The sequence below is a fragment of the Mauremys mutica genome, chromosome 13 (genome assembly GCF_020497125.1).
Source record: "Mauremys mutica isolate MM-2020 ecotype Southern chromosome 13, ASM2049712v1, whole genome shotgun sequence".
Classification (NCBI taxonomy): Eukaryota; Metazoa; Chordata; order Testudines; family Geoemydidae; genus Mauremys; species Mauremys mutica.
Genome location: NC_059084.1, coordinates 461,108 through 474,802, shown reverse-complemented (window position 1 = coordinate 474,802; position 13,695 = coordinate 461,108). Strand labels below are relative to the sequence as shown.

Below are 13,695 nucleotides of genomic sequence, written 5' to 3'. Positions count from 1 at the left end.
TTCCTACACACAGCTCTGACAATACGCCTCAACTCTGATCTGCGGCACCTCTGCTAGGTCACTTCTTAGCAACAGCTGCTGCCTGTGCAAAACTGTGGGGTCCTTTTGTGCTAAAGAGAAATGTTCCCTAGGGACTGGGATGAGGCATGCAACTCATTCCTATGTGTCCCCTGGGACTGCAGTCTGAAGAGGTGAAAGACCAATAGTGAACACACTGTCTAACCACACGATTTGCCCCCCAGAAGAGCTGCTGCTCCAGAATGCCTGTGTGGTGAACACGACATTCTCCCTGCTGCGTACTCATTGCCTGCTCTTTGCAGACATGCAGCATTGCAGCCTGAGGGGGCCGTTCACATAGGAAGAATGGGTGTCCCCAGCACGGAGCATGCACACATGCTGCACCTTATTATTTCTTTGAGGGCAGGGAGAACACCAGGCCCCTGTCAGCCCTACGTGAGCCAGGGCCCTCCTCTGAAATCAACGGAGTTGCACCATGTCATACCAGGGCTGCATTTGACCCAAAGACTCTAGCTTAGCAAGTTCTCAGCCCACAGCAAATCACATCAATGATGTGCTATTTAGGGTTCAGCTCCAACTCCCAGATCACAGACTTTTCTGGGGAAACTAGGCTGGACAAAGCACTAGGAAGTATATGGTACAATACAGAGCAATTGTGGCCTAGCTCTGACTGACGACAACAGCATCCCTCTCCTCACCCTTGGTCTCTCCCTGCTGTACCAGGTGAGCGCTAGCCACCCAGGCCGGCGCTGCAGTTAGGTAGGACCCTCTCTCATGCAGGGCCGCCCAGAGGATTCCGGGGGCCTGGGGTCTTCGGCGGCGGGGGGGCCCTTCCGTTCCGGGACCCGCCGCCGAATTGCCCCGAAGACCCGCGGCGCCCCCCCCCCCCGCTGCCGAATTACCGCCGAAGCGGGACCCGCCGCCGAAGTGCAGCCCGGTCTTCGGCGGTAATTCGGCGGAGGGGGGCCCCCGCCGCGGGTCTTCGGGGCACTTCGGCGGCGGGTCCCGGAACGGAAGGGCCCCCTGCTGCCGCCGAATTACCGCCGAAGACCGAGCTGAACTTCGGCGGCGGGTCCCGCTCCGTCTTCGGCGGTAATTCGCCGGCGGGGGGTCGTTCCGCCCCGGAGCGGAAGGACCCGCCGCCAGCGAAGACCCGGAGCAGAAGAAGCTCCTGCGCCCGGCCCCGCAAGAGTTTTCCGGGCCCCCCGGAGCGAGTGAAGGACCCCGCTCCAGGGGCCCCGAAAAACTCTGGTGGGGGCCCCTGTGGGGCTCGGGGCCTGGGGCAAATTGCCCCTCTTGCCCCCCGCCCCCCCCGGGCGGCCCTGCTCTCATGAGATGCATTCGTTCAGCAACCACTCTCTGATTCACAGCATCTTTTGTAGAACCTGAACGTAGTCTAGCGATCAAGCAATAAGAAATGGCTGAAGATATTGATCTGGATAAGAGATAGTGCAGCAGAGTATACAAATTCTGGAGATAAATGGCCAAGAGAGCTGCACCCTTTTTTAAAGGCATATTTAATTGATTTTTAATTTTACTTACCCAATGAAAGCCCTTTTGTATCCAGACTGGCATCCTCCTGAACACTGCTCCCACCTGCAATAACGCTAACGTATCACAGCAAAGCACCAGGCGCCACTGGCTTCCAACAAGAAGAGCACCTCTCAGGATCAGGCTGAGACAGTAGAAGGAAAAGGTATGAGGTTCATGATGGTCTAGCGAATGCCCGGCCCTGACCCATAGCACACAACACAGGCAGAGGGTATTGATAACAGGAAATTCCCTCACTAATCTCCCCCCTAGCTCCTGATTTAATAACACAGGGACAGAAAGCCCATTACACTTATTAGAAGTTTAATCTTTCTTGTCCTTAAAGTAAATCTGTGAGTTTCCTCTTTCTGGTTTCTTGGAATTACTCTCCCAGCAGGGGACTTCTGCCTCTGCCTGTCTTCTTAGCTGGACTGGAAAGCAGGGTTCAGGTAAAACTGCTTTTCCAAAAGAACCTTCCAACAACTTGCGCTCAGGCCAGCGCGACTAGGAATCTATTTTCCTTCTTCGTTTCAAGTTGCCTTAATTTGAAGTTTTAAATATTGTTGCCTTTGATGTTTTCTGGAGAAATTCCAACAAAAAGGGTGCAGCGATTGCTGAGATGGGAGCTCTTGAGCTCTTCAGCCCTTTCAGCACTTCTCCTTCAGTGCTACCTTCTGCTTTCCAACCACGTTGGGAGGAAGTGCTATTTGTTAAAACCTTCACACAACCACTGGTTAGGAAAAGTATGTTCAAAGTTTAGCGATTTTCTCCTCCAAATCTTCTCTGGTCCAAGTTTCAAAGAAATTTTAATTGCAAAGAAAATCTTAAAGTCTCCCTTAGGGGAGAGGATTTTACAGCCATAACGGTCTCGCTCTGCAGTAATTCTTTTCCAAATATGGAATTTTCATGCTTTGTCTACGTGGATACAATGTTTTAATTGGCCTTTTACAATGTAGGTTCTGATAGGAGGTGAAATAATGTGAATTCCTGCAGATCTGGATATTTTCATGGTGCCACCTGACCCAGAACTTGGAGAAACTTCCTCCTAATCCCACAGAGCCCGTGGATGACACAAAGGCCTTGCAGTGCCTGGTGCTAAAGGCAGTCAGGAGAATGCCTTGGCTAGCAGCATCACTGTGAATGGTTCCTGGACAGATAAGCCAAGCCCTAGTCCCAGCTGAGTGAATAGGAGCTCTGTCACTGACTTCACAGGTGCCAGGATTTGGCCCATAGACATTATAGATACCAAAGACCCATCCACCTGGGTAGGCAATGGCATGTCCTCCATCACCCAGGATTTGTGCAGCCTAGTTTTAGGTCCTTGGTGCCGGGGCTCCCAGTCCTGCCCTGGGACAACTCTGCCACTATCCAAGAGGTCAAACAGCCAGGACAGCTGTTCTGCTATGCAACCTCCATTCTCCCTCTCTCAGTCTCATCACGTTCGGATGGCTCCTCTTCCCCTCGCTGCTCACACAGCGCAGTACGGATTTAGCTCTGCTCATCTCCTTGTGTCATCCTCTCCTGGTCCTTAATCATTGTTGCTGCTCTTCTCAGAACTCGCTTGTCCAGACAGTAATGAGCAAGACATCCCATGCATTGTCCCAGGGGAGCAGTACAGAGGGACTATTGCTCCTGTTTTCCGGTGCTGGTGTCTATGTCTCTCATGCACCCATGTCCATGTCCATGTTTGTGCTGAGCAACTTGCTCCAGCTCCAGTTCATCTCCACCAGCGCAAGCTCTACCATAAAGGTGCTGGCAGGCACTGGAGTTTCCACCACTGTCTTGCCTAAACCAGCTCAAAGCAAAGTGGACAACATTGAACCTTAAACATCTGCAGCACCAGTGCCTTGTCTGCACTAGAGCTCACACCATCAGAGCCAGACTGTGCCAGTGCAATGGTGCGAAGTATGGACAAGGCCGAAGAGCAAAGAACCTAGTTCACATCCCAGCTGATGCCTCAATGGGTCCCTTGGGAAGTGACCTCAGGCTCTGGTGGCCAGCACTCATTGGCTGCAACATCGATAGCATCTCTTTGTGAGGGCCTGAGGAATCAGCAGGCAGGGCTGGATGGGCAGAGTCCCAAGCAAAGGCAGGAGGCTCCCTGAGTCCTAGTGGTGAGTTGGGGAGTAACAGCTATACATCCATACCTGCCAAATTGGTTGGAACCATAATTAAAACCAGAACAAAACAGACTGTGAGCGGATACGGTCTCACCAGCACAAATTGCTCTAATCTGTTAAAAGTTCTTGTCAGTGAAGTAGTGGATCGAGGAGAACCAAGTGACAATGTTTTTAGACTTTCAAAAGACATTTGACAAGGTCCCACACAAGAGGCTACTGAGGCTAAGTTGTCACAGGGGAGAGGCAAAGTATTGGCACAGACCAATCCACCTAGAAGACAGAAAGCAAAGAGCAGGGAGAAATGGTCACTTTTCGCCATGTCAGAAAGTTAAAGTGGGGCTACAAGGTGCCGTGCTAGCACCTGTGTTGTTTAACATATTTATAAGTGATCTGGAAAGAAGGTGAGCAGGGAAGGGCCAAATTCCACAGATGACACAAAGTTATGTAGTCAGGACAAGAGAGACCTGTGAAGAACTGAGAGAGACCAAACATAGCCAAGGGAATGGACGACACAGTGGCAAATGGAATTCCATGTCAATAAATACCAAGTAATGAACACTGGATGGGAGGGGAGCTGGGTGCCACTGCAGACAGCAATAGAGACCTCTGTTCAAAGCGCAGCTGCAGGCAAGAGGGTGTGCCAAGAACGAGATGCAGAATAACGCAGAGAATGGTATGGATCCTGTAGGCAGCACTGGGCCTCCCATCACACACAAAGTGGCCCAGAGTTCAGGGAGGTCAGAGAAGGGCGACAGGAACAATCAAGGCTGAGAAATATCTGCTTTGGGGAGAGCTGGCAGAGATTGGGATTGGTACCTTCAAGATGGGACAGATGAAAAGGGGCAGAAGTCCATGCAATCCTGGGTGGGGCAGAGAAGTGATAAAGGGGGCATCTGTTCTCCCTGTCCCAGAGCACAGGTACCAGGGAACGGTCAGTGAAACTGACAAGTGGGAAATTCAAAACTGAAATTTTTTTTCCTTTATCACACATCATGTAATTAGCCTGGGGAACTCACTGCCACTGTATGCTGCTGAAGCTGAGAATTTAGCTAGATTCCAAAAGGGATTAGATGTTAATGGATAAGAATACCCAGAGTTTGCATAATTAACAGCACCACAAATTCTGGCAAGGATATTAAACCTCATGTTTCGTGGCTTACACCCATCTAACTATTAGAGACCAGGGCGAGACCCAATGTGGGAGCAGATTACACCACATCTGCTACAGTGGAGTTCTTAAACATTCTTCTGCAGCACTTGATGCTGCCACTGTCAGAGACTGGACATTAGGCTAGATGGACTTGGGATCTGAGTCACTCTATCTATGCCTACCTACGTTGAGGGGGAGAGAAGGGAGGGTAAAGACCTTGCTGCCCTGATTCAGCCCAAAGAGGTTTCAGGTGTTTATCTACACAGCAATGGGCAGCTCACAGCAACAGTCACATGTATGGGTCAGGGCTTCCTGTTCCTCCCTGTCCTCCCCCTTGTCCATCCCACTGCTCCAGCTTCTGCACAATGCCGCAGGAATTAAACAGGGATTTGCAAGATCACAGAGTTCTGATTTAAAAGGTGAAATATGGCCAGCAAGGCCCCACCTGCTCCAACCCCTCTGGGGGATCAAAGGCAGCCCAGCAGCTAAAGAGCGAGAGCAGGGGCCTCACTAACAGCAGTTTCTCTTTGCTCAAGGTTCCTGGGCTTTAAAGATTTCTCTGTTAAGGATGAAGGTGGCTTTAGGTTCCCAAAAGGAGGCCAATGAGATCCCAGTGACTGATCAGTGCAACCTCTCTGTGATGTGCTTCCACAATCCCATAAATCAATAAGATTGCTCCATTCTCCCAGCCAGTGGCAGAGAGAAGGCAAGGGAGGACGAGCTCCTGGAGTGCCAAAGAAGAGCCAGGCGCCACGCAGCCCTATCCCACCCCTTTGTGCCATCTAGCACACTGCTGTCAGGACTATAAAATGGCAAGTGAACGTTAGAGGAGAGTAAAAGAGCTAGAGGGCCATGCCTGGCAAGGAGGAGGAGAAAGGCGCTGCTTTCTCGGAGCTTCCAGGGAGCGCATGCCCCTGCTACAACCCTGGGCCTGCAGGGAGCACGTGGGGCAGAAGGCACCTGCATACTGGGACAGGGTTGGGTATCCATTTACAGCTTCGCATTCCTCAGTGCCCAGCGCTCCATCCCCGCCCCCCAGATGTATGGGGATGGCTTGCACAGAAACCAAGGGAGAAATCTGGCCTTTCTGCAGCAGCTGACCTTCTAGCTGTCACCATCACCGACTGCGTGTTCAGCACAACTAGGGTGACCAAATGTCCCGATTCTATAGGGACAGTCCCGATATTTGGGCCTTTTTCTCATATAGGCTTCTATCACCCCCCACCTCCTGTTCCGATTTTTCACACTTGCTATCTGGTCACCCTAAGCACAACAGTCTCGCATTCAGCATCACTCATGAGGAGTCGGCTCCCTTTGGGCCACTGCGGTTCCCGCCTTCAGCCACCCCCTTGTGGGCTTCACTCCCAGCCCCAATACTAAGGTGAACAGCAAGTACACAGCTGATACAGGGAGTGTCATCACTGGAATCTGCCACTAACATCACAAGGGGGCTGAATGGTAGGGAGGGGCAGGGCAGCTGACACCTCTGCCAGCAACTGTTTCTGGCCATCTGAAGACTAAGGGCCTGTCTACACTGGCAATTTACAGCACTGCAACTTTTTCGCTCAAGGGTGTGAAAAAGCACCCCCCTGAGCGCAGCAAGTTTCGGCGCTGTGAAGTGCCAGTATAGACAGTGCCCCAGCGCTGGGAGCCACGCCCCTCGTGGAGGTGGGTTTTTTAGAGTGCTGGAAGAGCTCTCTTCCAGCTCTGCACCACGACCACCCACGACGTTAAAGCGAGTGTAGACTAACCCTACGGCAGACACCACTGCATCAGCGCCATTAGGATCTGGCTGGGCTATTACCTGGCTATCACTAATCTGGTGAACAGTCCCCTAGCCGAGTCCCAGCAGCCTCCTCCCTCTGCTGTTGCCAGTTCCCATGCACAGTGCTCCTGGGTGACTCAGCCTCGGGCTTGGAGCAGGACAGCAGTGGTGTCAGAGCCTCTCGTGCCTCCATGCTGCAGAATTCCTCCAACGACTATCCCCCAGGCTGGAGGGATGGGACACCCAGCGGCTAGAGATGGGGAGAAGCAGACACTGATGGAGGCACTGGAACAGATGCAAACTGCTGTGGGAACATACAGTGACCCACTGCACTCAGGAAGGAGACCCTGGGGCTCATCAGCTAACGCTTTATTCAGGGGCTGAAGGACAGACCTTCCTTCAGAGCCAACCGATTCCACCAGCCCAAGGCACAGAGCTCAGGATCATAAGTTGCACCCCTCCCAACCCATGTGCCTGCCCCGCACGAAAGGAGTGGCCAGGGGACCCCACAACAGGCAAGGAAGGGGAATAGAGCCTTCACCCTGAGCTGTCTTAAGCATGCTCTGCCAGTGGAGCTGGGCCGTGCTAGGCCAGCCCCACCTCCTGCTGCCCATAATCCTTTGCTGTCTGGGGATGCTTTCCTTCCTTCTCAACATTTCCCCCATTCACATAAAGCCATTTCCCAGATGGTCTGGGTGTAATGGCAGAAATAAGTAAGCGGAAAGAAAACGTGCCAGCTCTGGGCTGACTGGAATCAGGGCAAGCAGAATAAAGGCCGACGGCCAGGATAAATAAATATCCTCACAGGAGTTAAAGGACAGATTAAAATAAAAACACAAAATGGAATTCTTACCTCTTGACAAATGCAGAGGGAATTGGGTTCTTTTAATCAAATGTTTGGCAGATGTATGAATTATTTATAATTCAATATTGTGTGGTTAAATGGAAAATTGAAGATGTTCACAGCTTTCTTGTCTGCAGCTCCCCACCTCCCATGAAAATTCCCCCAAATTCCTACGGAGAATAACAAGTGGGTATTACAAAGATGGCTGGGTTCAAAGCAAGTTCCCTCAATCTACTGCTCAGGTTTCAAGGTCAGACTCACTCAATCCTCTGCTTTAAATAAATATTACAGCAGGCACATAGCACTCCTGAAGAGGTCTTGCTGCTGCTGACTCTTCTTCCCCATACATTTCAGTGCTCTCGGAAATCTTGCTCCCGGAAATCGCTCTCAGTCCCTATGACAGGAGATAAGTGACCTTTCTTTCTACTGCATATGATACCAGAGAGCCCCCCTGACAGTGCATCACCGTAGAGGAGTGAAGGAGATTCGGAGTGAGCATAGGGTTACCCATGTTAAAGCAAAATGCACACCATGGAAAACTCGTTCAAAATACATTGGCTAAGGGAAGTCAGGAGGCAAGGACCTAAATGCTATAAGTGGCAAAACGTGGGCGAGGCCCACCTGGGCAATGCCCCAGGCCCAGCCACATGGGATTCACCCTTGCAGCTTTGAGGACATACCTTTTCAACAAGCCTGTAGCGGGGTGATGACCCGCTCCAGCCCTGACAGGGTTGGAACCGGCCCTGCGAGAGGGCTGGCAGGCTGGGAGAACAGCCCAGGCTGAGTGGGGAAACAGCCGCAGCTGTGGCCACTCCCCAAACGGACTCAGCTGGCCCTATAAAGGGACTGCTGGGCTGAAGCAGCCTCACTCTCTCTCTGCCTTTAGAGGGAGAAGGGCCTGGCTGCTAGGGAGCATACTTGGGTACCTAAGGAGGAACAGGGCTGGGAGAAGGCAAGAGGAGCTGGAGAGCTCCGGCCTGGAAACCCCCGAGGCTGCAGGCCTAGGGTAAGGCCAACTGGGTACTGGGGTTGCAAAGGGGCAGCCCAGGGGTAGGCAGAGGCAGCAGGTCCAAACCCCTTTGCCTGTGATGAGTGGCTGATATACGGCAGTCTGCCCCAGGGAACGGGGGCTAAGTGATGATGGGCAGTAGCCAAGACTGAGGCAAAGTGGGGATAGTGGGTGGGGGTTCCCCTGGGAGGGGGAGACCCAGAACTGGGGGGGGTTACTGCCAGGGGACAGCACCCCAGATAACGGGGCACCGGGTCCTGGGAGGGACACGGGGGCCAGAGAGAGGGCAGGCAGATCACCGGCCTGCAGCGGGCACCCTGGAGATGGAACGAGCTAATTCCCAGAAGTCACCAGCAGGAGGCGCTGCAGGGGTGAGTACGCACCTCTACAAAGCCCAACAAGCTTGCTCTGTATGGTCCTGAGCCAGGAGAAAACACTGACTTTCTGATGTCCTGTGACTCAAAGGGAAAGAAAAAGGAGCAGAGCCAGGCAGAGGCAAGTGACTTCCCCAATGCAGCTGAATTAGTAATCTGCAATAGCAAACAGCCATCAGAATGGTGGAAGAATGGAGGTAATTAGTCCCTTTAATGCCGATTTCAGTCTAATCTTTCACACTTAAGAAAATTGTTCCAATGATTTTCTTATTTTCAGGGGAACTCATTAAATAAGAATTAGAAACAAGATAGGATAATAGATACGAAAATTAGCTCTGCAGTGATATTATGCCAAAACATACCATCCCTGGGCTTATCAAATCCCTCACCACAACCTGCCATCCTGGAACATCAGCACCGGAGCTGGTCACCCTGAGGGTCGGAACAGCACGTCCCAGGGCTCAGCATCAAGCCAATCCATCAGGTGTGAATGTCACCTAAGGGAGCCAGATCTTCCTCCGTTCCTGAACAGAGGGACTGCCAGGCCTGCTCCCTCACTACTGCTGGTGGCTCTATGAACAACCACCTCAGGGAGGGGACCCCTTGGAGTACAGACTACATGAACTTGGATGCACTTTGCTGAACTTTGCAACAGTTTCACACTCAGAACTGGAATGAAATGTGGATTCTCTAAGAGATGCTGCAACTAACAGGACGTTCCCTGATGGGCAGAACTCCTGCAAAGATGAGACTCCCAAAAGGGTAGCAGCTCCAGCAACGCTCTGTTGCCAACTCTGCAATGTCACTCATGGAAGAGCTGCTCTCCTGGCAATGACTAGAACTCCTGATGACACTAAGCAACAAGGAGGCTGCTCCCTGCTGTATCTGGGCTGCTCAGCCCTCACACACACCACTGGACTGACCCAGCAGGTCACAGACTTCACCAGTCCCCTCCTTGGCTTCATGGTGCCAAAGCAGTAAGCAGAGTTCGGCCAATATTGCACAAGCATTTTTATGAACAGGCACATGAATTTCACCCCTGTCAACAAGGGGCTGCTGGCAACACTGCAACAGCAAACAAAAGGAAGTATTTCTTCACACAATGCACAGTCACCCTGTGGAACTCTTTCGGAGGATGTTGTGAAGGCCAAGACTATAACAGGGTTCAATAAAGAACTATGTAAATTCATGGAGGATAGATCCACCAATGGCTATCATCCAGGCTGGGCAGGGATGGTGTACCTAACCTCTGTTTTCCAGAAGCTGGGAATGGGCGACAGGGGATGGATCACTTGGTGATTCCCTGTTCTGTTCCTTCCCTCTGGGGCACCTGGCATTGGCCACTGTCGGAAGACAGGATACTGGACTAGATGGACCATTGATTTGACCCAGTATGGCTGTTATGATGTTCTTAAACTTGGCAGGACTGCTCAAGGTAGATGAATTCCAGCCTTCTCATTACACCAGATCATGAGTTCTGCTCATACAGTCAGGTAACAGACCAGATACCATCCTACCTGGAGTCCAATCAGAACAGCCTGGTTACCAAATATGGAACTCTTATACTGCTCACAAATGAGCTACAGACCAAGAAATTATTCAGACAAAAATTACCTAAAAACATATAACCTGTTTGCAGGAAACATGCAGGAGGAGCCAATAGCCCATTAATTCTAATTATGCATTTAGTATTTACAAGACACTTGCCTCGTTCTACTAATTACTGTTATTACTAGGTGTGGGTGGCACCCACAAGATGCTGGGCACTGTACAGAGCCTGCCCCTGCTTTGATGAGCTTACACTTGAAAACTGGCAACTCTCGATACACCTATCACTAACCAGCAGTCGTATCACAGGGCTTCTCACTTCACTGCAGTAAAGGGAGAGGCAGCAGCAATCACGGGGGACTGGTCAGCACCTTCCATCCCATTGCACACCTACTTAAACAGCCGGAGCTCAGAATCTGCACCTGAACGTGAATCTTCCCGACAGGGACCCACTCAGAATGGTGGAGAAAATGAACTGCCGCAGGCCTGTCCCCTCAGCAGCCCCCGGGGACACCCCGGCTGCCCTGCTGCCGCAGGTCTCTCTCCTCAGCAGCCCCCAGGGACACCCCGGCTGCCCTGCTGCTGCAGGCCTGTCCCCTCAGCAGCCCCGGGGACACCCCGGCTGCCCTGCTGCCGCAGGCCTCTCGGGGACACCCCGGCTGCCCTGCTGCCGCAGGCCTCTCTCCTCAGCAGCCCCAGGGACACTCCTTCTGCCCTGCTGCCGCAGGCCTGTCCCCTCAGCAGCCCCCGGGGACACCCCGGCTGCCCTGCTGCCGCAGGCCTCTCTCCTCAGCAGCCCCCGGGGACACCCCGGCTGCCCTGCTGCCGCAGGCCTCTCTCCTCAGCAGCCCCCGGGGACACCCCGGCTGCCCTGCTGCCGCAGGCCTCTCTCCTCAGCAGCCCCCGGGGACACCCCGTCTGCCCTGCTGCCGCAGGCCTCTCTCCTCAGCAGCCCCCGGGGACACCCCGTCTGCCCTGCTGCCGCAGGCCTCTCTCCTCAGCAGCCCCCAGGGACACCCTGGCTGCCCTGCTGCCGCAGGCCTGTCCCCATAGCAGCCCCGGGGACACCCCGGCTGCCCTGCTGCCGCAGGCCTGTCCCCTCAGCAGCCCCCAGGGACACCCCGGCTGCCCTGCTGCCGCAGGCCTGTCCCCTCAGCAGCCCCCGGGGACACCCCGTCTGCCCTGCTGCCGCAGGCCTGTCCCCTCAGCAGCCCCCGGGGACACCCCGTCTGCCCTGCCACTGGGGAGGGAGAAGCTCCACTGGATTTTCCAAATCCTGTCAGACTAAGACCAACCCCAATGGCACAGCGTTGCCTACTGACCTATCTGCCCTCTCAGTCTTCGCAAAGCAGGGAGTTCCCTCTCTCCCCGTTGAGCTCCATTAGTGAAGAGAGAACCATGATGGCGAGTGAATTCTTCTCTCAGACAGAACAGAGGAGCCCACCTATCCATCCATCTAGCCATTCAGGCGGTTCCTGCCCTCAACACTGCAGCACCCCAGCTCTAAGTTGATGGAGCACAGACCAAAATCTCACCTCCATCGGTGGGGGGTGACGGTCTCACCCAGTCCACTGGTAGGGAAGGCACACAACAGTGCACAAACCAGGCAGAGGAAGATCTGAATGAAGTTAAAGTGATTCTCCCCCCCACCCTCCAGACAGGGGCTGGCCCCTTGGGCAGCGAGGGGAAGACCAGGTCCACAGGGACACGCAAAGGCTCTGCATGTAAGTGTAACAGCTACACACGTTCAAATCTGCAGACCAGAGAAATACCACAAAGAGAAGCTGTTAGCATCCAACCCGGAAAAATCACATTTTTATCTCCTTCCATGGACAATAAATTCAAGGGCTCGAAAAGAAAACGAAAAAGGGAAGTAAAGGCCCTAATAAATGCTGGAGGAGCAGGGCGCACATGCCAGCTCCCAGATAATCTAGGCAATAGTTTATTTTTCTCTCCAGTATCATTTTCCCAGCGTGATCTCTACTGTCGCAGTACGATGGTTTCACCCCATTAGCCTTGCTTAAAACAGTGATCCCAGGACTGAGAGTCTTATTGCCCACATAAATCAGGAGGCTTTGAATCCGGAGCACCTTTAAATAAACAGCTGATGGAAGTGAAGTTCCGGGATCATTATTAATAGCTTTTCATTTCTGTGTCCGCTGTGCTGTGACATTCTTTCCCAGCAGAAAGCCTCCTCTTCCAACCCCCAGTACATCTGATCCCACGAGTCCTCCAGTCAGAATGAATGACTGTACCTTTGTGTTAATTGCATAGCCCGTTCCACAAACTGAATACTAATATTAACTAGCAAGAGGAGAAGAGTTCGCAGAGCGAGAGCCAGGGGACAGTTTGAAGTGACGCGTACGGTTTCCATTCCTGCCCTCTCCTGCACTTGCCATGGAGTGTGCAGCACAAAGGGAAGCAGCATTTATCCATCTGTCTGCTTCTAAGGAAGGGGAGATTCCCACTGTTCCAGAATAAGCAGGTGCTTCAGTGCACCCAGCCCTCCCACGTGGCTCTGTAAGTTCAGCCTGCCCCAGGAGAGCCCTGCCATGTGGCTCTTTCCTCCATCTCACCTGCCCCTGCCCAGAAGTTTAATGGGAGAGAAACCGAGGTTCTCGTTAATTCACATCCATCCTGGGTGTGCCTGAAAGGACACCCAGCAGCTCCAGAACGGCCCTGCAGTGTTTGTCTGGCAGTGTTCAGTCACTTTACCTGACAGGATCCAATTAATTTTTACCAGTGAGCCTCAGCCAGGGAAGGAATCGATCCCCTCAGTCCCCTGTGGTAATTAGCAGGCTCCCTGGGAGTCACAGGCAGGCACAGTGTAACCCAAAGGAGCTGAGAGCTATTAGGAACCACCATCCAAGGGCCTGCAGGAGCAGTGACAAGCTCCACAGGAACGAGGCCAAGCAGCTGCCCTCCTACTCCTTCCAAGATGGCCAAGGCCTCCACAGAGCCTGGGCACAGGCGAGGGCTCCGCAAGAGACCCCAGTCAGCCATGCCAGCACCACATGGAGGGGGCACTGAAGTGGAGAAGCTTCACTGTCAAACAGGCACGACCCGCCCCTCCTCCTCCTCCCCCCCATCGCACCTCAGAATCAGAGCCCTGGAGCCAAATGTGGAGAGGTGCCATGTTGGCAGAATGTTCCTTTCTTGCCACATCCCCACGGACTGTGGCTCAGAGCAGAAACTGCTGCTACCCTTGGAGTGTGTCTCTGGCCCCCCCTTGACTGGATGGGGCACAAGGGGGCCTGCATTTGGTTGGCAGCTCCATGACCCCAAAGAGCCTTGATAATAGATACAGTGACACTCAGTTACCCAGGACTGACAGGCT

General features: G+C 53.1%; 1 long non-coding RNA gene across 1 annotated transcript; it reads right to left on the bottom strand.

The window, feature by feature from the left end:
• Positions 1–6,661: 6,661 nt before the first annotated feature.
• Positions 6,662–9,353, bottom strand: LOC123347208. Its single transcript, XR_006573081.1, has 4 exons — positions 8,820–9,353; positions 7,689–7,821; positions 7,437–7,597; positions 6,662–6,833 (listed from the first exon to the last, which is right to left on the bottom strand). It is a non-coding gene; the product is annotated as an uncharacterized LOC123347208 (long non-coding RNA).
• Positions 9,354–13,695: the final 4,342 nt, after the last annotated feature.